The sequence below is a fragment of the Podarcis tiliguerta genome, assembly GCF_965153285.1.
Source record: "Podarcis tiliguerta genome assembly, chromosome: 9".
NCBI classification, from domain to species: Eukaryota; Metazoa; Chordata; class Lepidosauria; order Squamata; family Lacertidae; genus Podarcis; species Podarcis tiliguerta.
The window spans coordinates 41,122,329-41,146,656 of record NC_139542.1 but is presented as its reverse complement, the minus strand read 5'-3'; the positions used below and the strand labels follow the sequence as shown (position 1 = coordinate 41,146,656).

The following is a 24,328-nucleotide window of genomic DNA, read 5'->3' as shown; positions in this document are numbered from 1 at the left end:
AGATTTTACTTTGATTAAAATAATGTTGCATCTATAGAAAGAGTAAATACGATGCACGGTATACCTTTGACTTCAAAAGCGCTCAGTTTGAACTCATGCAATATCATCTATAGTTATGTGAATGAGGGAGCCCCAGATATCAGTGCTAAATGATGCTAGGGAAATGCCATAGACTGCTGCAGGCATGTGAGTTTACCAGAGGCATCTAATTGGCCTTGGAGGTACTATATATGGGATGCTGGACTAGACAGGTCTTAGAAACCTAGCAAGTTAGATAGAAACCTAGCAAGTTAGATAGATCTAACCTAGGTTAGATAGATTGGGCTCTTCTCAGGCAGTAACAGCAGGGCAGCGCCATGCAGCCAGTGGAGGACTGGTCCATTAGGGCAAATGGGAAACTGCCCACCAACTTCTGTGTGTTCTCAGCCAGGCCCCACCTGCCTACCTTACCTGCATACAACCAGTCCAGGACGTGACACTGCCTGCCAGATTCTTCATCCTTAGTTTCAGTGTTTCCCTTGTTGAACTCAGCAGAGAGGAAGATGATGGCAAAACTAGAATTAGTTAGCTTTGCACAGAAGTAGGCTCTGGTCCTACATACTGTTAGTCTCTGCCTCCCACCTACCAGTCCCAATGGGCATCAGCAACCACTGCATGGAGCCACCTCCCAACAGTGGCATTACTGCCACTTACTAGGGCAGGACGGCTGCAAGATTGGGGTGGTGCAGGTGCACTGGCACAGCCAATCCTGCACTCCCACTAGTGCACCCAAGCAACAATGACCTCACCACCTACACCATCCCCCAAAGTGGCAGGGGGACGAATGCCAAGAGGCCAATGCCACAGACCCATCCCACCTTGGCAACTGCCCTGTGGATCTTCTTATTCCCTTAGCTTTGTATTAAAGTTTTCTCATGGCAGGAGTGATGACATCATTTGGCAAAGCATCACAGTAATTGCTCTGACACTCCTTGCTCCGGCAAGGGAATGAGGTGATAATTGGGCTTTCAGTTTTTGCTATTGATTGTGACAGAGTATCAGTGGAAGTCAGAGCAAGTCAGAAATCATCAAGAAAAGGGTGGCTATTTCTTTCCCTGAATGTGTTTCTTACATCATGCTCACAGCTGAAAAGGTAACACTTCTTTGCAAAGATCATTTGCATTTCTAATTAAGAGCTAAAGGTTTCACATCCGCTGAAGATCTTTTATTGAACTTCAGTATGTTTTACATATTGAACCTAGGCAGTTTGAAGCAACCACCACTGAGTTCAGTGCCACTTTCCCTCAGGAAAGTGTGCATAGGATCGCAGCCATGCCACATGTCTGATCAGAGATGTGAACCCAGACAAAGTCCAACATGCTGGATGTGACGCTGTGTCCCGTGCCTACATTTTGGACTTGCACCCTGGAGATATGGCTATGGACTTCCTTGGGATGTGGCTATGGGGGTTGCCATGATGAGCTCCTGGACTTCAGAATTCATGACTACACCACTGACTAGAACTTTGATCTTTTGGTTCTTTCATCTCCATCCAGAATTCTGTTGTCAAGGTAATTCACTACCTCCTGCCTCACTCAGACTTGGGCTCTGTACACACCATCAATTTAATGCTTGTTATTTCCCCCCAAAGATTCTGGGGACTACGGTTTGATAAAGATGCTGGGAGTTGTAGCTCTCTGAGAGATAAGTTCCCAAGATCCTTTCAGGGACATAATCTGCTTTAAATGTATGGTGTGTATGTAGCTTAATGCTTCTCCAGGTATGGCTGAGAGAGACTCAGCCTAAAATCTTGGAGACTGGCTTCCGGTCAGGGCAGACAATATTGAGTAAGGTAGGCTAATGGTCTGACACAATATAAAGCAGCTTCCTATGTTCCTATATTCTTGGCAGATCTAGTAAGTCACAGAGTGAGCAGCACAAGAGTGTAAGCTGACCCACTACCATGAGATCTGAAGACCCCCCGATCCTGTTTGGGACTGCCACATATCTCTGCTGCCTTTGACCCAAACTGGTACTTAGGAGTCACAAATGAAAGTGCACTTGTTAACTATGGAGGACATTCTGTCACATTAACGTTATCATGACCTATCATTCAAAGTTAACGTAAAGTATGACTTTGATCAGGATTCCTGCTTGCATTCTCCTAGGCCCCTAACGTTGGAACTTGCACACAATGCAGTTTCTTTAGTTCAGCTTGTCCTGCTGACTGATCCATAAAGTTTGCATGAGTCAACCTTTTCTCTTGCTGCGTTATTACCACCAGCCAGGACTGAGGGAGGTATGGGAGCTATTCTGGAAGCCAGAGAAGCACTAACAGCTGGGGGGAGGGATCCATCTGGGATTCAAACATAAGGCAGGCATGCAAGCCTGCTGCTTTCAAATGCTCCTTGTTGACATTCCCACTAATATATGCACCACTAATGAAAGGTAGATTCTTCTCAAAGGCAAGCAAAGCACTTTGTTTTGAAATGCTTTCATCAAATGCATTCTAAGTTTCTGCTAATATTCATTTAAAAGAAATACTTAAAAGCAAGAGATTGTTGGAATTGGAAAGGCCAGTCACCTCCTCAGCACTGAATATGTCTAACCTTTTATGTTCTAAACATCTGGGCAGCTACCTGGGAATAAATGAAATATTTCTGTTATATTATGAATATGTCAAATGTACCACATTGAAGATGTACACGTATTGGAGGAGAAAGTCACACACAAAAAAGAATAAGTAGGGATCATGCTAAAACTGACCAATTATGCAGAGTGAACTCTGAAAAAATGTGGAGAATCTAAGGGCTTGTGCACACCAGAGCAGAATGTGATTTTGCACCCGCCTGTCTCCCAGTTACGTAATTAAGGGGTGGTCACAGGCTGTCTATCCCAGTGTTGTCTTCAATCTTTCCCCCTTTAAATGTGATGTTTATCCATGCCTGGAAAGGCTGATTTTTTTTTGGGGGGGGGCCCTCACATTTAATGTATGAGACGACACTCTAATGGGATCCACATTTTGTACTGGTGTGAACTATGAACGCAATGACAAACCTAGACAGCATCTTAAAAAGCAGAGACATCACCTTGCCAACAAAGGTCCATATAGTTAAAGCTATGGTTTTCCCAGTAGTGATATATGGAAGTGAGAGCTGGACCATAAAGAAGGCTGATCGCCAAAGAATTGATGCTTTTGAATTATGGTGCTGGAGGAGACTCTTGAGAGTCCCATGGACTGCAAGAAGATCAAACCGATCCACTCTGAAGGAAATCAACCCTAAGTGCTCACTGGAAGGACACATCGTGAAGCTGAGGCTCCAATACTTTGGCCACCTCATGAGAAGAGAAGACTTCCTGGAAAAGACCCTGATGTTGGGAAAGATTGAGGGCACAAGGAGAAGGGGGAGACAGAGGACGAGATGGTTGGACAGTGTTCACGAAGCTACCAGCATGAGTTTGAACAAACTGCAGGAGGCAGTGGAAGACAGGAGTGCCTGGCATGCTCTGGTCCATGGGGTCACAAAGAGTCGGGCATGACTAAATGACTAAACAACTAAACAACAACGAACTATGAACTGTGGAAAGCTTAACTAAGTGAACCACAGTAAGACTGCCTTGCCTACTTTTGGATGCCATGGCACAAATAAATACTGAGGAGGAAATCAGGAGAACAGTATATGAAAATCAGAATCTTCAATGCCTATTCATGTGCATGATTTTATAGTGCTGTACAAATTTACTGCTTATGTGTATTATATTGTTACCTGTCCCGGGTTCATATATTTATTTGCCTGCCCTTCACCATAATGTCCACAAGGTGAGTGACAATAATTTTAGGAGGAGGGGGGTTAGAAATCAAAATAATCAGATAATAAAATAATAAAATAAAATATTCTAGTGCTCAGACTAAGTATTAGCATTTGCTAAGACATCATGATATACTCAGACACGGGGGTGAGATATATCCCACCAAAATCAATGGTAGAACCCATAAATGAAAACTTGCAAGACACTAAGTCAGTTTAAAACCTTAACAAAAATCTTCAAAATGTAATAAAATGGTAGTAGTATCCAGCTATCAAACTTTAAATATAACTTTTTTTTATTAAAAAAATCTATTTTTTAATTTTAATAGGTCTCATAGTGAGAAATTGGTTCAGAAAGCCAGCATTGATCTGTAGTTTAAAAGTTCATAACTGCTACAAAATTAATACATGCATTGTGTAGGTGGATGTAAGCTCTAGGACATAACAATGCTATGGGGTTTTGTGGAGTGGAAATTATAGTTTAATATCTCAGCTCTGGGAAGAAAACATAAGCTCCTATTTCCAACTAACTTCCTTAGCATTTGTAGTGTGGTGCTTGCTATGGCAGAATGACTGCTTAGAAAAATTAAAGGACTGTCTGCTCAAGCAACCATTTTGCAGATTTTTAATGTCAGATGTACCCAAACCGAAAACAATTGCAACACAGCTATGTGAAAGAACAAACATCAGTTTATATAAAAAAAGGATCATTCATGCAAACTTTTCATCATTTGCATTCTCTCTGTGTTCCCAAAGGATGATTCCCCAAAGCAAGGATACTTTTTTAAAAATGGATTTCCTGAAAAATAATTCTGATTTATAAAGTGGCATTCAGTCACCTTTTTAAAAGCATTGTAAAGTGTATACATGCCATCAGGGAAATGAGAATAGGAATGTTAAGCCTTTGTAAGGAAAGCTATGAATTATTGCTGGCATAATAACTACTATGCGTGTCTGTGAAAGTCAATAAATTTTATATTAAAATCTGCATAATATGTCTAAGAACTGAAAGTGTAAATGGGCAGGGGAGGGGAGGCAACGTTCACAGATTTTCTTTTTACAAAGGTGGAGCCGCAAATTATTATTATTTTGCATTGGATCAATCATTACTATCTGTTTGTTTGTATGCCACTTTCCCCATCTCCCGCCTAGGGTAGTGCAGACGTTCTCATTCAGGCTCTCGCTGAGAGGGGCCTTTTGCCCGCCATTGTCATGGGTTCCTATCCCACATGGCAGCCAGCAAATCAGCAACTTCACTGAGACATCAAATCAGCAGCCAGCAAATCAGCAACTTCACTGAGACATCCCAGACAGGTCACATGGCTTTGGGGGTTCGGAGTCCCCAAAGAAAGTAACATCTCAGAGACTGGACCTGAGTTTAGCTACAATACAATAAACTGCCATGCATTTATTATTACAGTGGTACCTCTAGTTACGAACTTAATTCGTTCCGGAGGTCCGTTCTTAACCTGAAACTGTTCTTAACCAGAGGCGTGCTTTCGCTAATGGGGCCTCTTTCTGCCGCTGCACTGCCAGCACATAATTTCTGTTCTCATCCTGGGGCAAAGTTCCCAACTCGAGGTAACTCTTCCAGGTTAGCAGAGCTTGTAACCTGAAGCGTTTGTAACCTGAGGCGTTTGTAACTCGAGGTACCACTGCATTATTATTTATTAAATTTGTTAGTCACTTTCTCTTGCCCAAGGCAACCCAACGCAGCTTACAACCATTCAGTCCAGGTTAAATTGACCAGTTATTCATAGTCCCTCCTCACAAAAAATGAGAATTTGTGTCTTAAAAAATGAGGACACTTATTTGCATGTTTGTGTGCAAACTCAGAAATAATTAAGACAATTTAAATACAGTGGTACCTCGGGTTAAGTACTTAATTCATTCCGGAGGTCCGTTCTTAACCTGAAACTGTTCTTAATCTGAAGCACCACTTTAGCTAATGGGGCCTCCTGCTGCTGCCGTGCTGCCGGAGCATGATTTCTGTTCTCATCCTGAAGCAAAGTTCTTAACCCGAGGTACTATTTCTGGGTTAGCGGAGTCTGTAACCTGAAGCGTATGTAACCTGAAGCGTATGTAACCCGAGGTACCACTGTAGAGATATAATAGATCTCACCATAGTGGGGAAGTAGCCAGGTTGACAGGCAACTTCAAGGCTCTTGCACTCTCTTTTTTGGTTCTTCATCTTTAAACCTAGCTTGGACTGTACAGCACACCAATAGAGGACACTGTAAAGTAAGTCACATGACCTGTCTAAGAAGCAAGCATTTCTAAAGCATTTAAATATATTTAAATCATATTTTATTACTTTGTACATGGGCTTACCCAGTGGTTTTCCATCCAGGCATTACCCAGACAAAGACCTGCTTCACTTCAGCAGGACTGCCACTTCATTTCTTCAGAACCGTATCTCAAACAGCTATGGTACAAGGTACTTAACAAGCAATGTTCCAGGGCCCATTTGGGTCATGGTCAACTTGTCATACAAACAGAATTATGCTTTCTATACAAAGGCTTCTCTATTCTTAACAAATGCTCCAAAAACTCCTGCTAGTATAGAAAGTGGAAGTCAGATTATGAATGAAAACACAAAGGTGAAAGCATACAACACCGGTTCTGGTCCAACTGCACTGCCTACTGGTTAGTTTCCAGATGCCATTCAAAAAGCTGTTTTTACCCATTAAAGCCAAATGTGGCTTGGGAGCCCAATACCTAAGAGACTGACTCATCCTATAGAAACCTGCTGGGACACTGGGCTTGTCATCTGAGGCCCTTCTCTGCATCCCAGCTCTTAAAGAAGCACAAAGAGTGGTGGCCAAAGAATGGACCTTCTCTGTTAAAAGCCTCCTGTCTTTGGAACTCTCTCCCAGGGAAACATGCCTGGCACCAACCTTACTATCATTTCAACACTAGGTTAAAAACATTTTTATTCTCCTGAGCATCTGGGCATGATTTTGTTACCGCTACTCTTGATACTATGCATCACTTAATATGCTTTTATTACATTTCATTGTATTATACACATTGTAAATTGCTATGATCCTTTTTTATATATAAAGCGATAGGCAAGTCTAATAAATCATCTCAAATCATTCACAGAATCAGATGTAGGTTCAAAACATCTCTCTGCATTGGAGGGAATGGAAAAGCCCCTTTATATGGTGGCTCCATTTGCTCAGAGTGCTTGTACACTAGGCTTTGGGCCAGGGACGTTGTGTGGAATTATGGCCCACTGAACCATGGAATATATTTTCTACTCTATGCTGCTGAGGATCATAGCTTACACACGTTTCCAGAGCCAGCATAACAGTAACCCTCCGATCTAGCCTTCCTTTTCATATGTGCCTAAAAATAATTAGTAATAGATAGGGATATAATTTAAAATCTGCCTTAAGGGATACTGCTTTTGACATATATTCTTGAGATACATTTTCAGAAATAATATTCTAACCACCAGGGATCGTCATATAAAACCTTTAATGTGATTAAAGTGGGCCAGCATCCATAGTCATCTAGAGCTAGTGAAGAAGAGATTATATTATTGTGTGTTTTTTTTTAAAAAAAGGGGGAAAGAGGAATCTAAGACAATGCTAAGAACAGGTTTTTTTATTTATTTTAAAAAGCTGCAGAGTGCTGCTAGATCAGAAAGCTACGCAAAGGATGCTTAAAGTTCTAAGAATATGGGAGTTAAATTATAGGAAATGCAAAGGAAGCTACAGCAAAAGATATACCACTCAGTTTGAAAAGGATGTGGACCTATCTGTCAGCAAGGAGATTGCTGCAGCATAGAGTGCTGTCCCACCTCAAGTTGCAGCAGAGATTTTATTACTATATTCTCCCATAAACTATTTTATATGCATGGTAACACACTGCAAGGCACGCATTCATCAGCCAGCAAGCTCTCACGTTGAATACAGACACTCTTGTAAAGGGACATTGCAAACTTGAAATAAGATTAGTTTATAAGCATTTTCAAGGTCTATGCCTTTCCATGCTGATTTGGCTAGTATTATACGGTAAATCACATTTCCCTACCTTTTCTCCGCTGGACGGTATGAAAGGTGGGGGGAAATCAATTGGTAATAAAACTAAATTTGCTGTGACTAGGCCAAAGTAAACAAGGGGGCAGGAGGCACAGAGGAGAGGAATGGATTTAAAGCAGAAGCCTATAAAAATGTTGGTTTTTGAAAAGGACCCCCCCCCACCAAAAAAAAAACCCTACACCATTTTCAGCCAGTAGCAAGCCAGGACTCTCTTTAGACCAGCTTTCTTCAATTAAATTGCATCATCAAACTACACAATGCCACAATAAAGAAGCATTTAGATAACAGGAATATAGGATTCTCTGGAAATTGCATGATTTTACATGTGGCTCCCACAAAACCACTAAGGAATTAAAGTTTATAGCCTTGGGATTAAACAAAAGTAAAAGTAAAAACAGAAAACAGAAAACAAAAACAAACCACAGATCTGGTGCTTGGTAGCACCACCAAGAACAATGACTCTATACATAGGTCCTGATGATCCCAGCAAAAATGTCCTGAAAGGAGCTGCCAATGGACTGCAAGAAAAGCCTCCATGGGCATCAACAGGAACTTCCTGAGATTAATGTCACATCAAGTTTGGTCCTTAGAATGCTAAGTGTTCAAAGTGTCTGTTGGCTCCTCATGAGGCCTGCACTATACATACACCAGAATGAGGTGAAACAGTCCTGAGACAGTGCAAAAGACTGACAGTGTCACTTCAGACTATGGATGGGCAATTATATTTTTTAATGTCCCCACCTATGTCAAAAATTGTCTGCAAATAAAAAAGGAGCACAGCAGGCAAAGAGCTCATCTAGAAATTCACTCCCCAGTGTGCCACCTTTTAGTATGTAGAAGAATCGTGTTTGGAATAGGACTGTGGGCCACCTGTGGAACCCACACCTCCCACATGGGGCCACCTGTGGCCCTACCTCCTATATTAGTGTTAGGTATGCACACCACTGAGCCTAGGGCTTGCCGATCGGAAGGTCAGTGATTCGAATCCCCACGATGGGCTGAGCTCCTGTTGCTCGGTCCCTGCTCCTGCCAACCTAGCAGTTCAAAAGCACGTCAGAGTGCAAGTACATAAATAGGTACCACTCTGGCAGGAAGATAAACGGCGTTTCCATGCACTGCTCTGGTTTCGCCAGAAGCGGCTTAGTCATGCTGGCCACATAACCTGGAAAAACTGTCTGCAGACAAATGCCGTCTTCCTCGGCCAGTAAAGCGAGATGAGTGCCACAACCACAGAGTCGTTCGAGACTGGACTTAACTGTCAGGGGTCCTTTACCTTTTATGCACACCTGCAAGGGAAAGACTACTAATTCACTCTCCATATTACAGCATTTGATACCCATTGAAAGTCTACATGTTGACGAGTTCTCTTGAAGATGCCCATGCATAACACCTGTACTTTGGGAGTAGGCACATGGCCCTGCAGCCTTGTTCTGTGTATGGGTCTTCACACATTACATGTGCAGGGCTCACGCTGCATTCAAAGGCAGAATCCCTTGTAATGCAGTCCCACTCTAACAGCATAGCAAACTACGATTTAGCAGAATAAGCTTATGCAGAATAAAAGCCTGAGATTGGTGATACTCTGACAGCAACTGTGAGTGGAAAGGTGGCCCAGCACATTTCTCAATCGCACTAAAGACTGGAAAGATAGAGCAGAAAAAAGTGGGGCTGTAAAGAAACTATAGGCATGACAGATCAGATTATGATCCATGTAATGTAAGATTTTGCAATTACTGTAAAGTTGGGCAGCCTTTTCATTAGGAATGTAAGTAAGCTGCCTTACTCTAAACCAGGCCATTGGACCATTTATCCCAGTATTTTTAATACAGTGGCTTTCCAGGGTTTCAGACAGTTCCTTGCCCTAGCACCTTCGAATTGCTGAACTATCAGCAAAAATTACAGTTGCTGTGTACCTGGGCAGAGGAGAAGAGAGTCTACTTGCCCAAAAGTTTCCATGAAAATGTTCTGCAGAAAGAGAGTTGGAATCTTACACATGAAGAGATTTTATGGAATGAAGAGCAGTGGTTGTCCTGTTTGCTGTGGCCTTCACCCAAGTTCAAAGTTGTGTAATTGCATTTTTGGAAGGTGGGATGATCCGGCAAGTGCAAGAAGGCTTTCCATCTGTCAGAAAGAAAGTGGCTTGTCCTCACGAATCTTTGCTTTCCATAGTCAACAATGTGACCCAGCCGTACACACAGTTCTCTGGATCACAGACTGATTTTAATGAGATGATTCCGGGTAATTGGTTTGTGGGACTCCGGGCCAAGGAGGCAAAGTGAAATTCTACTTCCATAGATGCAGAAGCAGAATCCACTTACTGACCTGTCAGTCTTCAGAAATGTCAGTACTCTGCATGCTGATATACCATCAGATAAAGCTGGCACTGCTATATGATCTTTCCATTTTTAAAAGACACTCACAAATAATGAGCAGGAGATGTCCAACCATAAATATCGCAGGCAACTTTTAAAATGAAATTATTGATTAAACAACATCCATCTTCATGTTCATTTCCATTAACTGTCAGCATGGGGCTCCTGAAACATAACTTCTTGTTTCCTTAATATGATTTGGGAAAGAAAAAAATTAACACATTCACTCTCTCAAAACAATTTAATTTTGTACTCTGTATAGCTTGTAGCAAACAGCTATTAGGCGTTCTTGAGATAATGAATCACAATATGATACATGTCTGTTTACCAGGACATTGTCAGCCCTGTCTCCTTAACATTCCTTATCATCATTCAGTTGAAAAATCCCAGCACACCAGTTTCTTAGCACTGAATGGTTAAGTGGATTCCACACTCTTTTCTGCTGCATATTCATTTTATAAATGTCACCGCACCCACTGAAGTTTCTGAGATAAAAAAAGAGGGAGAAATGAATGGAGATGAATTGTTTAATGGGTTACTTCAACTGTCCACAATTTATAACTTCTTGTGATCCTTGCTGTGAAAAAGACTGAAATACCTGCTTGAACAGTAGTAGCTTCAGTTTCTAGTACCATGGTCAGCTCCAGCTACAGTCACATAAATGAAGGAAAACAGACTTAATTTTTAATTCATCATGAGGATTACATTTGGTAAAAAAAACCACCTGACTTTTCACTGCATATCCCACCTTTCTACAGAATATTCAAGATGGTGTACATTAACTTTAATTGTGAACTGCCCTAGAATCCATTTTTTGTGGACAATATTTGAAGGTTTTGAATAAGTATATAAACATATAAAAGAAACAACACAAAATACAACTGCACAATAACAATTGCACTCATCTAATAAAACAGATGAAAAACAGCTATAAAGGCAATTGTGCTGTAACATCAACTTAACAGCAATAAACTGGAAAAGCTGGCTGAAATTTACCTAAACCTGTTATGTCCTTCCTAGGAAGCTCATCAGCTCTATCGAACCCTGCACCCCATCGCTCCTGTGAATGAATTCACTGGCTGTACTAATCAATCTTATCTTCACCCAGCAGAAAAAGATTATTCAGTAATGATCCATTTTGAATATTCTGCATTACTGAGAAAAACAACTGCTTGTTTTGTGATGCATTTCTTGTTTGCTTCTATATTTAAACTCTCAAGGGCTTTTAACTCTCACCTGATGGTGTTCTTTGGAGCCAGTCTACATCTGACACTAAACTCTGATTATTGCTGTTTTCTTTCACATTGAAGGTCATTCAGCATTAGGATGATGCATACAGCTCCTCTGGATTCAGGATTCAGACTCTGGTACCTCCTGATCCCCAAACCAGAGTTAGCCTAGAGAGGTAGTCAAAGTGGTGGTCCACAGACCAGTCAGTACCTGTCCACAAGCCACTGGCTTCCAGTCCCCAGTGACTCCACTTCCAGTCCCCAGTGACTCCACTACATTTGACTTTTGGGACCAAATATGGTACTGGTTCCTGGAACACTGGGGGGGGGGAAGGTGCAAGTCCACCTCATCAGAGAGCTTGAGAAAAACTGGCCTAGGGAATCAAAGTGCTACTTATTCTTTTCTTTCCAAGGAACTGAGCATCTGGATGTTAGAGCAGGTTAGATAATCTAAAGAAGTAGGGAGAGTGGAAGCATAAGCAACCTGAGTTTTTTCTCACCACACTTTCAGGTCTTATCTAAAGAGGAAGATGTATTCACTGAACACAGATATAGACACATCTTCTTGGATAGGACTTGAAGGTGCAGGGAAAGGATGCTTCTCATACTTCCTTTCCCATTACTCTTCTATAGTAATGCTTTGCTATATCTCGCTGCATTCTGGGTTTATGGACCACAATAAAGCCATGTGTACAAAGCAGCAATAAAAGGATAAGAACTACTGACTGAGTGAATAATCTCATAGGTTGGATCCAGATGGAAGACATGGTTAGAGCAGAGCGTTAAGTTACTCCCTCTAGTTGAGCATACTTAAGTTTGCATCCAACCCTATAAAATCAATAATCTGAACATAAGATGAACCTGTTGGATCAGGCCAATGGCCCATCTAGTCCAATATCCTGTTCTCAGAGTGGCCAATCAGATACCTATGGCAAGGAAGATCAAAGCACAAGAGCACTTCCCTGCCATGCTGCAACCGTGATTTCCAGCAACTAGTATTCAGAAGCATTACTGCCTCTGACCATGGAGGCAGAGCATAGCCATAATCATTTATAGCCTTAGATAGGTATAAATGAGACCATTTGTATCTCTTGGCCTAATAAATACAGGATAGTGAAATTTGCTTCTGATGGGTGACAATTAATTGTGATGGGTTTGAAAATGTTTGTCTGCCAATTAGCTCAGGCATCACAGACTTGCACGGATAAACAATAGCAATATTTGTTTAGCCGAATATATTGATTGCCTTATCTGGCAACAAAAGGAAGAGTGTTAATGATGTCAGCAGAGAACAGAAGAGAAAGAGCTTGGTTTCAAATGGAATTTGTATTGAAGAAAGTAAGATTTCAGGATGACATATTAAACTTAATTTAAACTGCAACGAAATCCCAGGATGAGGAATCTGGCAAGGCAATTTGTTCTGCAAAACCTTTTCATCATCGGGGGAAATGGGTCGGTTTTATTAGGCTTCTCCCAGATTCCCACCAACGTTGCATACAGTTGGGCAGAAGAAAAAAGGAGATCTACTGACTCTCAATTAATGCACTTAGAATCAACATAGCATAAATTATCATCATCACCACCACCACCACAATGTATGTATCCACACCAATGGTAGCCAGCATAGTGCCATCCACATGTTATCAGATTCCAGCTTCCATCAGCCCCAACCAGCATGGCCAATAGTCAGGAATGATGGAAGTTGGAGTCAAAGAACATCTGGAAGGCACCACATTGGTGACCCTTGTTCTATATAATGTATTCCATAGGAATACATTCCTGCCACATTAGAGAAAGGGGGTGAGATTAGCATAAATATATATATTATCCTCATAAGCACCAGACTGCCAAGCACTCTCAGTTCAATTCACTTTCAACTGAGAAATTCATCTGATCAATCCCTGACAGCTGTTGTTCATGTCTCAGCTCAGAGAGAGAGAGCAGGAGAGAGACAGAGAAATAATGGCACTCTTATTAATGCGCATATCATCTTGCCTATGGGAATATCAATATGCATAAAGTTTCAAAGTGATACTTGAGCTGTTTGCCACTTACCTCCTGTGGCTGACATTAGTGCTACAAGAAAATATCATCCCTAGAAAAGAGGCTAGTGATCTGAAGAAGGTAACAGAGACCCAACGGGCCCACTTTGAGAGTAGGCTTTCAGTGCTGCCATGGATCTTCCTGAAGGAGGATTCTTGCACTTGCTTTTGACATTGTCATGTAAGGTAATTGTCTCAGAAGTATGCTGGTGTGAAAACTGACATGGATTCAGTTATTTCCTATTATCAGTGGCAGGGAACTGATCACTTGGCCCTTTTTGCACAGCATGGAAACCACAATGATCAGCTTGTGGGTCTTCAGTGCACAGAGCCTCACAAGCCACAATGATCAGCTGGTGATCACTGAAGCTTCTGTGCACTGCTATTCCTTGCTATCAGCTGCCCACTGGCCGGGTCCAGTTCTCCAACACAGAGACATACACACATACTTTGAGTGCAATGTTTCAGAAAAGTGGCATACAATCATACATTGGGTTGAATATGCTTCATGTTGAGCACATTCAAGTTGCACTCTGTGGCAACCCAGAAGTAATGGAACGTGTTACTTCCGGGTTTCACCGCTCGCAAATGTTCAAAATGACATCACAAGCATGCGCAGAAGCGGCGAAAAGCAACGCGCACATGCGCAGACGTGCCGTCACTAGTTACGTTTGCTTCTGGATGTGAACAGGGCCCCCGGAATGGATCCCGCTCGTATCCAGAGGTACCACTGTACAAAGAAGCAAATGATGATGATGGGGTGATAGGAAGTAATGGAGGCATAACTGATGTGTCCAGAAATTGCTATGCACATGTCATTATAAACCAGATCCTTGTCTCCTAGCTTGCTATTAGGATAAACACTGTTTCTTTTCTCCTGCTGTTACTCATCATGGAACATGAAGCAGAGAAAGTGGTCCTGGCTTAGGTGAATTTGTCATCACAGAGAGAAACGTCGTAGCCTCATTGATATGGGACAGATAAATTAGGAGAGCTTCTGTTCTAAGGCTATTGATTTCAATGTACAAATTTATTTTTTATTTATTTAAAATACCAACATTAAGAGACCCTCCCAATTCCATGCATGGAAGCCAAATGAAGTGACAGTTAAATCTTAAACACTGGCAGCCAAACAACATACCCCACCACATATGAGAGCAGCAAGTTAACCTATCTGAAGCTTTCTCTAAAATTCACCTTTTAGGCAACACTTCTATTTCCTTTTTATGCCTGAATTATGCTTTATGGAATTTTAGAGATTGGTTTTTCTGATACCATCCAAGAGAAACTTCTGGTATTTAAGAGCCACTCATTTGATACATAAAGGCAATTCTGGTATTGCTAGGGGGGGATGCATTATAGAAAATAGCAAAGAAAATAAATGTTTCTCAAAATAACTATGCTTTTGTAACATATTCATTTACTTGATTTTGCATTATTTGGAGAAACTTGAAAGGAATACCAACAATTCAAGTTAGGAAATTCTCCCACATGTAATCTTGTTTAAGTCAAGAAAATATTCAAAGTCATGAAAATATGCTCAAGCCAAAATTATGCCTTAAAATTCAGAGGACTCTATATTTGATCAACGTGTGGCTCCAAGTAATTAAGGAAGATGTGGAAACAATCAATAAGCATGGACATCTATGATGGGTTGCCAACTTATGGGAAACTGATTCACCTAAACCTGAAGTTTGCTGTCTGGAAAGCATCCAGAAGCTTTTTCACACCCTGGGGGTGGGGGGTAAACATTATAGCCTAGTAAGTCCTGAAGTTGTTGGTACAGTGGTATACTGGAAAGTTGGCACTTCTTACTGGGGGATACAGTGGGCCATGCAGGTCCCACTGGCAGAGGAAAAGGCATGCGGGGGGAGCGCACCACCCTCGCCAGCGCGATCCTGGCGGGTGCTATCGCGGCTGCCCCCCCTTGCTGGGTGCCACACCCCTACGGGGAGCATGCCACGCCCCCGGGATGCACACCACGCCCCTACGGGTGGTGACCAAGCCCCCGGGACGTGCGTCAGCCCCGCCCCCACCTGCTCTGCGCCCCCTGGTGCCAGAGCATGAAGTTCCGCCACTGGCAGGTCTCCAGGCTTATTTGCCAAGATACTCTCCTTCACAGTTTGAGTGTCTCTCAAAAAGTTCCCAAGCACAGTTTCAAAGAGCAGCCACAGAGATGTTTTGAAAATTGAACAAAAATTAAACTCATGTTTCTCCCTAGTGTCATTTATAAAGGCAAGATTAAACTCTGCTTTAAGATGCAAACGCTATACAATGGTTTATCTGCCACCTAGTGGTTTAGCTGTAAAGATAAGCATTTTTTCCTCCTGTTTCATAGTCTTCCAGACAATAATGTCTCTTGTATGAGAAATATTATTATCAGACATTTATTAGATATATAAAACATGTATATATATAAAACCTGTGGCGCTCCAGATGCTGTACGACTCAGGGATCGTGGAAGTAGGAGTCTAGCATCTGCAAGGCCACCAGTAACCAATTCTATTTAAAAATAAACTTTACTGAATATGGTCTGATTGAAGTAAATCAATGTGTTACTAATGCAATTTATTCCTTACTGAAGATGCTCAAAGTCATGGCATCGGCAACAAGCGTTTTCACAATATTGGCCAACATCCATATCAGCCAAGTATCCATATATTGTCTACGAGAGGATAATGGATGTCTTAATCCATTTTAGTAACTTCTCTGTAAAACGGGAACAACCACTTTTATTACATTCTTTTTTGGGCACTGTCTGGCAAAAACATTGTGAAGTGTTCAGCACATACTCAACCTGATACATCAATCTCTTTAACAGAGAACTTAAGATGGCAAATGCTGACAGAAATGAAACCAAAACAAGTCTCTAAGAAACAAGAACATGGTATCAGGATGCAAAATGGTCTGCGTAAGTGCAAGGGTGTTTAAGAAAAGCTGTAAATGCCCAGCTTGTGCTTCTATCAGCTTACATATCCTAGAGAAAAGCACTGCTGCTTGGCTGGAACTCTGAAAGGAGCTCTCTTATCAGGAGGTGGCGTGGATATACTGTAACATTTTGTTGCAGGCCTCACTTGTAGCTGTTTAACCATCATTCCTCTTGGGACTTGTTCCTCCTGTTTGCCAAATGGCACAAAATGCCAACAGATCCCAGTCACAAAAACAACCCTAGAAAGATACACAAATGTAAAACTGCAAAATCTGTTCCCTACAGAAGCAACACTCATTGCCAGTTGCCTTTTGCTTTCAAAGTAATGGAACTGGGTTGTTGAGGTAAACGTTTAGTAAACTCCATGAAGTTGCCTCTATTCTCCGCATGAATCATGACTTCTGCTATTTCCAGGAAAACTGCATAACAGCTAAGCGCTATTATTACATTTTTTTTCCTGCACAGCAAGTTGTCAATTATACAGTGATGTGACACCACAGCTTAAGCATTATCTGATGATTTAGTGCTATGCACGCCTTTTAGTTCTAATTACGGTTACTGAAACTGTGCTTGCTAAGAACTTCCCCAAACCTTTTACATTGGAGTTAGACATACAATGATTCTGAACATTCAGAATCTGAAAGCTGGTTCACTTCAAAGTACCTCTTTTCAAATCTGAAAAGAGCCAAGCTGTCGAGAATTTAAAGGAGAGCAAGGATATAATGGGCCTGCAAAGTCTATTATTGTGATGCACTGCCCTTCAATAAAGATTTGACGCTGCAGCCCGGACCTGGCTGTGGTCATGAACCATGCTGTGTCCTTAAGCAGACACCTGTCAACCCTTATGTGGCTCAGCTCTGTAGATGCTCCTAACTTTCAGATATATCATTGAAATCCAATTATATCCCAAGACTACTGATGATCCAGGCCATATTGAACGGAAATACATCTAAAAAAATACTTAAGTGATGATGGGGTACCTGTGGCCCTACAGACCACAACTCCAATGTTTTCTGGCGATTGGTCATACTATCTAGAAGCCTGCAGTTTCCCTAACCTTGAGTTAAATGTTGTTTCACGCATTCCATGGTGGCAAACACCGTCAAATGTTTGACAATATATATGGGGAAGATTGCATTCAATATCCCTGGTTATAACGTTAGTGCTTCTGCCCTGTTTTCTAATGTTCCTTTCACATTGCAGTACCTGTTGCATTATGGAACTGTGGCTTTTGAATCACTATACCGGCATGTCCTACTAAATTTCATTCACACCAGTGGATGTGATGTGACACAACAACGAACGCCATTGGACAATATTGCTTTCCCTGACCCTTTCTGCACATGCATGCTTCTGTTCAGCCATAATTCAGCCGCAACAATTGCAGGAAGCAAATTTATGCTGGTATACTGTTCCCAAATTTCATCACTTCACCCCCACAATTTTCTGGGTTAATAGGGTTGTAAATTGATTTTTTTCTGGAACAAATGAATACAGAAGCGAGTGGTAAACTTCTACTATATTCCACTGGATTTCTAAAAGTGGCTTTTACATTGTGTGAAAGCTCAGATATAATGCGGAAATTAATAGTTAGGGAAATGTGAAGGAAAGGAAATAAACTATGGTGCGAAGATAGTCAAAGAGCTGCAGTGAGGTCTGCATCCCTAATGACAAAGATATTTACATGCTACAACGTGTACAATCTGTGTGGACAAATTCACATGTAACATTTAATGACTATATAGTTTGTGCACCTGCAATACTTGAGATGTATAAATCTACTTGTGCACAATATGTTCATTGTAACATGTAAGCAAGCCCTGTATCTTTATAATATATGTATTTGCGTGCCCATTTTGATTGCATTCCTGCATTAGGTTAGTTGCTGCAAAAAAACATGGGGAGACTTGCAGCACCTTAAAGACTAGCCCATTGATTATGGCATAAGCTTTTGTGGACTCCAGTCCATGAAATCTTATTCCATAGTAAATAGGTTAGTCTTCAAGATACTACTAGGCTCTTTCTTGTTTTTTCCCTTAAAAGAGAAACGGAATACGTAAAAGTTGTGGTTTCTATAAACAGAAAGGTTTCTAAACATAAATAAAAATAAATCTTCTGAGACTTAAGAAGTATAGAGAGTACTCCTCTAGAAAGTGTATTAAATGCATTTCTGTTTTTCTAACAAATTCAAAATTTTGAAAATGAAGTATGTTTAGTGTAGCTATTCAGTATGGTTTACATGACCCTATTCACTTCATGGGACTGAGAAGTCAATCAAATTCAGTTTGGGTAATTTATATAGATTGTGTTTGATCAACTTAATTACAGAAGTAATTGAAACAGCAAATGAATTTTTCCCATATGCGTGTGAAGCTATCAAGTCAAAAGGGATAAACCCAGAACAATCTCTTCATTATCTGTGTCAGTGACGCCCAGATCTATCATTAGTGCATTGCCAGGGGGAGGAGTGGAGAGCTAAACAGAACAGGGCCACAACTATTAATGCCACCATAAAAAAAGGAAACCCAGTACTATTTTTGTAACATTTTTCTTTTAAATATTGTAATGTTGTAAAGTTTAAACAACTTAGTTATTCAGAAGATTCAAAGATTAAGAAACAATAAATTCCTCTTTCCCTTAATAGGAGAAAGGGACGAAGCTCGGTGGCAGAGCATCTGCTTTGCTTACAAAAGGCCCCACATTCAATCTCTGGCAACTTCAGGTAGGGTGAAAATGCCCTGAAACCCTAGAGAGCCATGGCCAATCAGTTGAGGCAATACTAAGCTAGATGGACCAATCGTCTGGCTCGGTATTAGGCAGTCTGGTTCTGAGGAACTTCAGTGGCACACTTCCTTGCTAATATAATTTGGCACTTTTATGTGATTTAATTGCCTTAGTTCTGTGTTCACTCAATACAAATCCCAATTTCCTCCTCCATGCCAATCATCTTTAGCCAGACGTTTTGGCTTCACAAGATATGAAAAACCAAACCCTGATGAACTGTGGGTGGTTTGCTTTTGGGTTGTTGTTTTTTTGCTTGTTTATTTTTTTAAAAAGATATAAGTTATTTCCCTCTTTCTCAGTCTGTTGCTAGGGGAAATATGGGGGGGGGGGTGATACACAACTCACTGAAAGCATTCCGCAAATAAAACTGGTCATTACACAGGACTATCAAGATAAATCATTTGTTCTGTTCTTAGGAGGATTTTCTTCATGACAAGGCACAGCTGTCAAAGCTTCAGTAGAACTTGACTCTTTTTGGCAGGAAGAAAAAGCCACCAAATGGCAGTCTGCAGCTTGCAGCAGTTTGAGGAATGCTTTCCAACTGCGGCTCTCGATTGCCATAGTCAGAGCAGACATACTGGAGGAAATCCAGCTGAATCAAGAAGAAAAAAAGGAAAAAGAATCCCTGGGAGATTTTTTAAAAGCAACTTACAAGTCAACTTACTTATTTTGAGCCTGTCAAGAGCCTCAGCTGGCTCCCACAGTGATTTAAGGGAATGCTGCTTCAGAGATTTTGCAAATCCTTCCTCTGTGCCACTCCAAAGTTCTGTAAGGACATGGAATGAACCTGAAAACCAAGCATGTGATAATTCAGAGACAGAATATACTGACATGTGCGCTGTTCTAACAAACTGTTCCAAGACCAAAATGGCTTCTGAGAAATTCAAGCACAGGACAGTCTTTGGCACCCATGTGTATCTGAGTCAGAATTCACCAGAAGATTCTCTTTCCATCCCCTCAGAATTGAGGGTTGTAGATAAAAATGTACTGAAGATAATTCTGCTCTTGAGCTGATTATACTCTAGCCAGAAACAGAGACCATGAGCTGAAATTCCTAATACCAAGTATTGCTTGTATTTTGGGAAGGATTCCACACACACACACACACACACACACGGCAGATCTCACAAGCAGATCTAGGTCTTTGCACATTAGCTTCTGCTAAACCCCTTGACATTTTATCAGAAAAAAAGTGGCAAAGAGATAAGAGCACAGAAAAAGCCATTATGCAGCTGATCAGCGATTGATTTAACTAAGGCCTAATTCATGCATACCTCACCAGAGTGGTATGGTTGTTTTATACCTCCTTAGCTGTATCTATCTCTGCAGGCAGCTGAGGAGGAACAAAGGTGCTTACTACATTTCTGGACTGAAGAAATGCCTCCCCAGTTCTGTGCCAGGTGCCTTGTACTAGCCTAAATGCTAACTGCACCATCTTTTATTTCCTGTGTAAAAACAGCAGATGGCTATCTTGCATGAATCAGCACTCAGAATAAAGGTGCACATGTTGGCTGTATAAACACAACAAGCTTGTATTCCACTCTCACTGATGGCCTGTTCAGCCCGCACCCTCCCAGTACTTATCAAAAGAGTGGTGAGTGTGGCAGACTAAAAGTGGGCCTTAAACTTGCAAAGGAGATCAGGGTTCCGGCATGTTTAATAGATGGGTGGAAGAAGAAATTTCAGCAGATGCAGGCTTTCTGTAAGGCAAGAGGCTCCAGCCGAAATTATATTAAACTTGCAGAAGGCCTCCTTCTCTGACACTCACACACAGGGCTCCTCAATACAACCTGCTTATACAGCATTCAGACTCTCAGAAAAACAGAGTTGAAATTTAGAAGGGACCCAAAGGGTCATCTAGTCCAACTCCCTGCAATGCCCACAGCTATCCTTGGGTGGGCTTGAACCTTTTGGCTAACACTGACCCATTGCGCCACCTGGGGGTCATTTTAATTTGCTTGCACGAAAGTGTACATGGTGGTTAGACTGTGTTTGTGTGGCATGTAATCCACTGGAGCAGTCAAGTACAACATTACCTGTTTTCCTAGAGTGGACATGCAAGGAGTGTTGGTCCAGCCAGTCAAACTTCCTGTTACACCTGGCTAGAGCATACTTTCTTTCCATGTGACCAGTAGATGGGCATGACCATTCCAGACCCGGTAAAGGCCAAGTCACATAGCCACCTCCCTTCTTTTTCATCCTGCCTGCTTCCTGCTATACTTAGACTGGGTTACCTCCCATATGGGGTAAAACTATTTGTACTCATTTGTAACTTTAATCCTAAAGCCTGTCTTCAGGGATCACACTGTGCTCTGCCTGATCATGAGTATAGTGGTACCTCGGGTTAAGAACTTAATTTGTTCTGGAGGACTGTTCTTAACCTGAGGTACCACTTTAGCTAATGGGGCCTCCCCGCTGCCGCTGCGCCTCCTCCGCCTGTTCTCATCCTGAAGCAAAGTTCTTAACCCAAGGTACTATTTCTGAGTTAGCGGAGTCTGTAACCTGAAGCGTCTATAACCCAAGGTACCACTGTAAACTTCTTTTTGTTACTTATGAATAAGACTGTTGTGTCTTTATTCTTTTAGGAGGGATTCAAGGGATATTACCAGGAACATATCCCAATCTGGGCAAGCCAGATTGAATTGCTTATTATCTTAAGAGATTCTAACGAGTCTGCAACCAGCTTCCTGCTGTGTAATGGAGGAATGCACTCTGCTGTATGAAGAAACTTGCCTACATGAGTTAGGAAGGATAATATTAATCAATATATCCTCTCCTGTTACCAACAACATTCCCAGAGTTTGGTCTTTATTGAACATTCGTTCTGATTTGCTTGCAAGGTGTTTACCATGGTTGCATACAAACCATGCATTTAAAGCAAGCGCGTGCACACATACATCTTTGAAAAGAATCCTGAGATTGTAGTTTACACTTCACAAAGCTGCAATTTCCAGAACAGTTCTTTTGGGGGGAAATGTGCTGTATTGCGTGTACACAGCCCACATCTTCCTGTGTGTCATTCTTTCAGCCCACATTGTTCAATACATTTCCCCATCACTTTCCAAACCGCAAAAGTCCAAGTTTTTAAGTGGATTTGATTTGCAAGGGTGGCAGAGCCCTTTAATGCACCTTAGCTGCACAAAGCTGAAGTTCTGGTGTGAATCCCTCCCGCAAAATACTGACAGTTTGGAGGCACTTATGGATGCTTTTCTTGGGAAACAATGTAAAAGAATGCCTATATCATCTTTCTTTTCGTTCACTTTTAGTTATCCTATCCAAAAGCAAAAAGCATAGTAAAAGAATAGACGGCAGACAGGAGAGAGGAAAGCAATGCAGTTATGTAAAGGTTACTTCATAATTGTACCACCTAGCATTATATATATCTCCCTGGAACATCAAAACAAAAAAGCCAAGAACAGAATATCAACACCATTTATTACCTGAGATGACAATTCCTATGTTCCCTTGCTTAGTGAAATAAATCAAGACATGCTGGTGTTCTCCCTCGTCTGAGAGATGGGAAATACGTGAACATACACGACCATTTGTCATGTGTAAGCAGAGACAGATTGGTAAGCTTGCCTATTTCCCCCTTTTCTATTGAGAAGATTAGTTTTAGTGGTCAGGAGTTAGGTCTTCAACTATGCCACTGCTGAAACTACTGTTTCACTGGCCAGTAATACTAAAAGTCTTCCTGCCTTCTTAGTGGTACATTGATACTGTTTTTTGGGGGGGTTGTGGGATACGGTAGAATAAGCAGTCACCATGACAAAGGATAGAACCCTAGGCAATCATGCTAGGCTAGAAATGGCTACCATGGTCACACAGTACTCTCTTCCCAGGTTCCACATTGCAGATGTTGATGACATTCCATACCCTTGTCATGATATTTGTTAGGAGCTAAAACAACAGGCAACGTTACCTGGCCTTACTAAGATGAGGGCCTGAAGCATAGCGCAAAGCTGCTGCCATGGCCGGGAGTGAGACAGTACTGAGGCAGGTGTTTGAGGTGCTGAAGCTGCTGCTGGGAACAGCTGTGGCTGCCAGTGAGGAGAAGGGGAAATGGGGGCCTTTGAGGCAAGGGGTTCTACACCTTTGCGGTGCAATGAAGGCTGCAGGCACCCTGGTCTCTCCTTCAGCTGACTGGCCTCCTTGGAAAAGCTGTGCTGGGGCAGGTGTGGCACAGCAGCACTCACCCAGAAAGCCCATCTGAGAAAGCCCATCCCTCCAGGGTATCCTCTTTGGCCAGTTGTACAGGGTGATGTGGGAGTGGCATTGCTTTTTATTAGCCACCCATATTTTATACCTTTGTATCCCACTCATCCTCTAAGAAGCTCAGGGGTGTACAAAGTTCTCGGGCTCCCCTGCTGGTAACCCACTGACAGTACTGCAAATGGTACTAGTTACAAGTCAGGTTGAGTTTAAGGCAGCTTTCTACGGTCCTGTTTACATTCAACCGAAACTATGAGGACCAGAAGCTTGCTTCATTTTATAGGGGAATGGCCACAGTTGTAGCTGCTCAGTAGCAGAGCACCTGTGTCAGGTTTGATTCCCTGACAACATATGCAGGTAGGACTGGGAAAAGACACCCCACCTGAATTCCTGGAGAGCTGTACTGCCAGTCAGAACAACTGAGAGGAGCATGTCACAACTTAAAGAATAACAAAATGCCAGACTAGAGACAATATTGGGCTAGCTGAACTAAGGGTTTGACTAAGGCACCTTCCTATGGAAACTTTAAAAAACTCCCCATGAAGTGGTAAGAATATTGGGGGGGATGGGCAGGGTAACATCTATGAATGGCCAGAGCAAGACAAGGATCTCGGAAAAACTAAGGCTCCAGTCGTAGCCCCACTTAACCTGGGAATACGCCCTATTGAATTCACAGGTACTTACTTCTGAGTTGATATGGTTAGGATTACACTGTAACTTAGCAGGGAGAGAACAACCTTTAGAGTGGGAAGACCATAACAACCCTGTTAGATCTGACCAGAAAGCACACCTGCAGAAACCCCACAAGCAGGGCTTGTGGGAGAAAGCTGACTCCTGCTCCCCAGCAGCTGCTGCAATGGGTGCCCCTAATTTCATCTGCGAAGAATCGGAGGCTATGGAGGTTAGATTATATCTACCCTCTG

The 24,328-nt window shown here is 41.9% G+C and overlaps 1 long non-coding RNA gene across 3 annotated transcripts in view; it reads right to left on the bottom strand.

Annotated features, from left to right (window-relative positions):
• The window catches only part of LOC310685418, a 205,200-nt gene that overhangs the window by 126,156 nt on the left and 54,716 nt on the right, over positions 1 to 24,328 (bottom strand). The window contains exons 3-7 of one of the 3 annotated variants that reach the window (XR_014515223.1): positions 19,858 to 19,980; positions 11,446 to 11,606; positions 10,808 to 10,856; positions 9,751 to 10,694; positions 5,937 to 6,022 (exon numbers count right to left, since the gene is read on the bottom strand). This is a non-coding gene — a long non-coding RNA (uncharacterized lncRNA). Of the gene's footprint in view, positions 1 to 5,936; positions 6,023 to 9,750; positions 10,695 to 10,807; positions 10,857 to 11,445; positions 11,607 to 19,857; positions 19,981 to 24,328 lie in introns of those variants that run through there. The other 2 variants (XR_014515224.1, XR_014515222.1) reach the window with 2 other exon arrangements.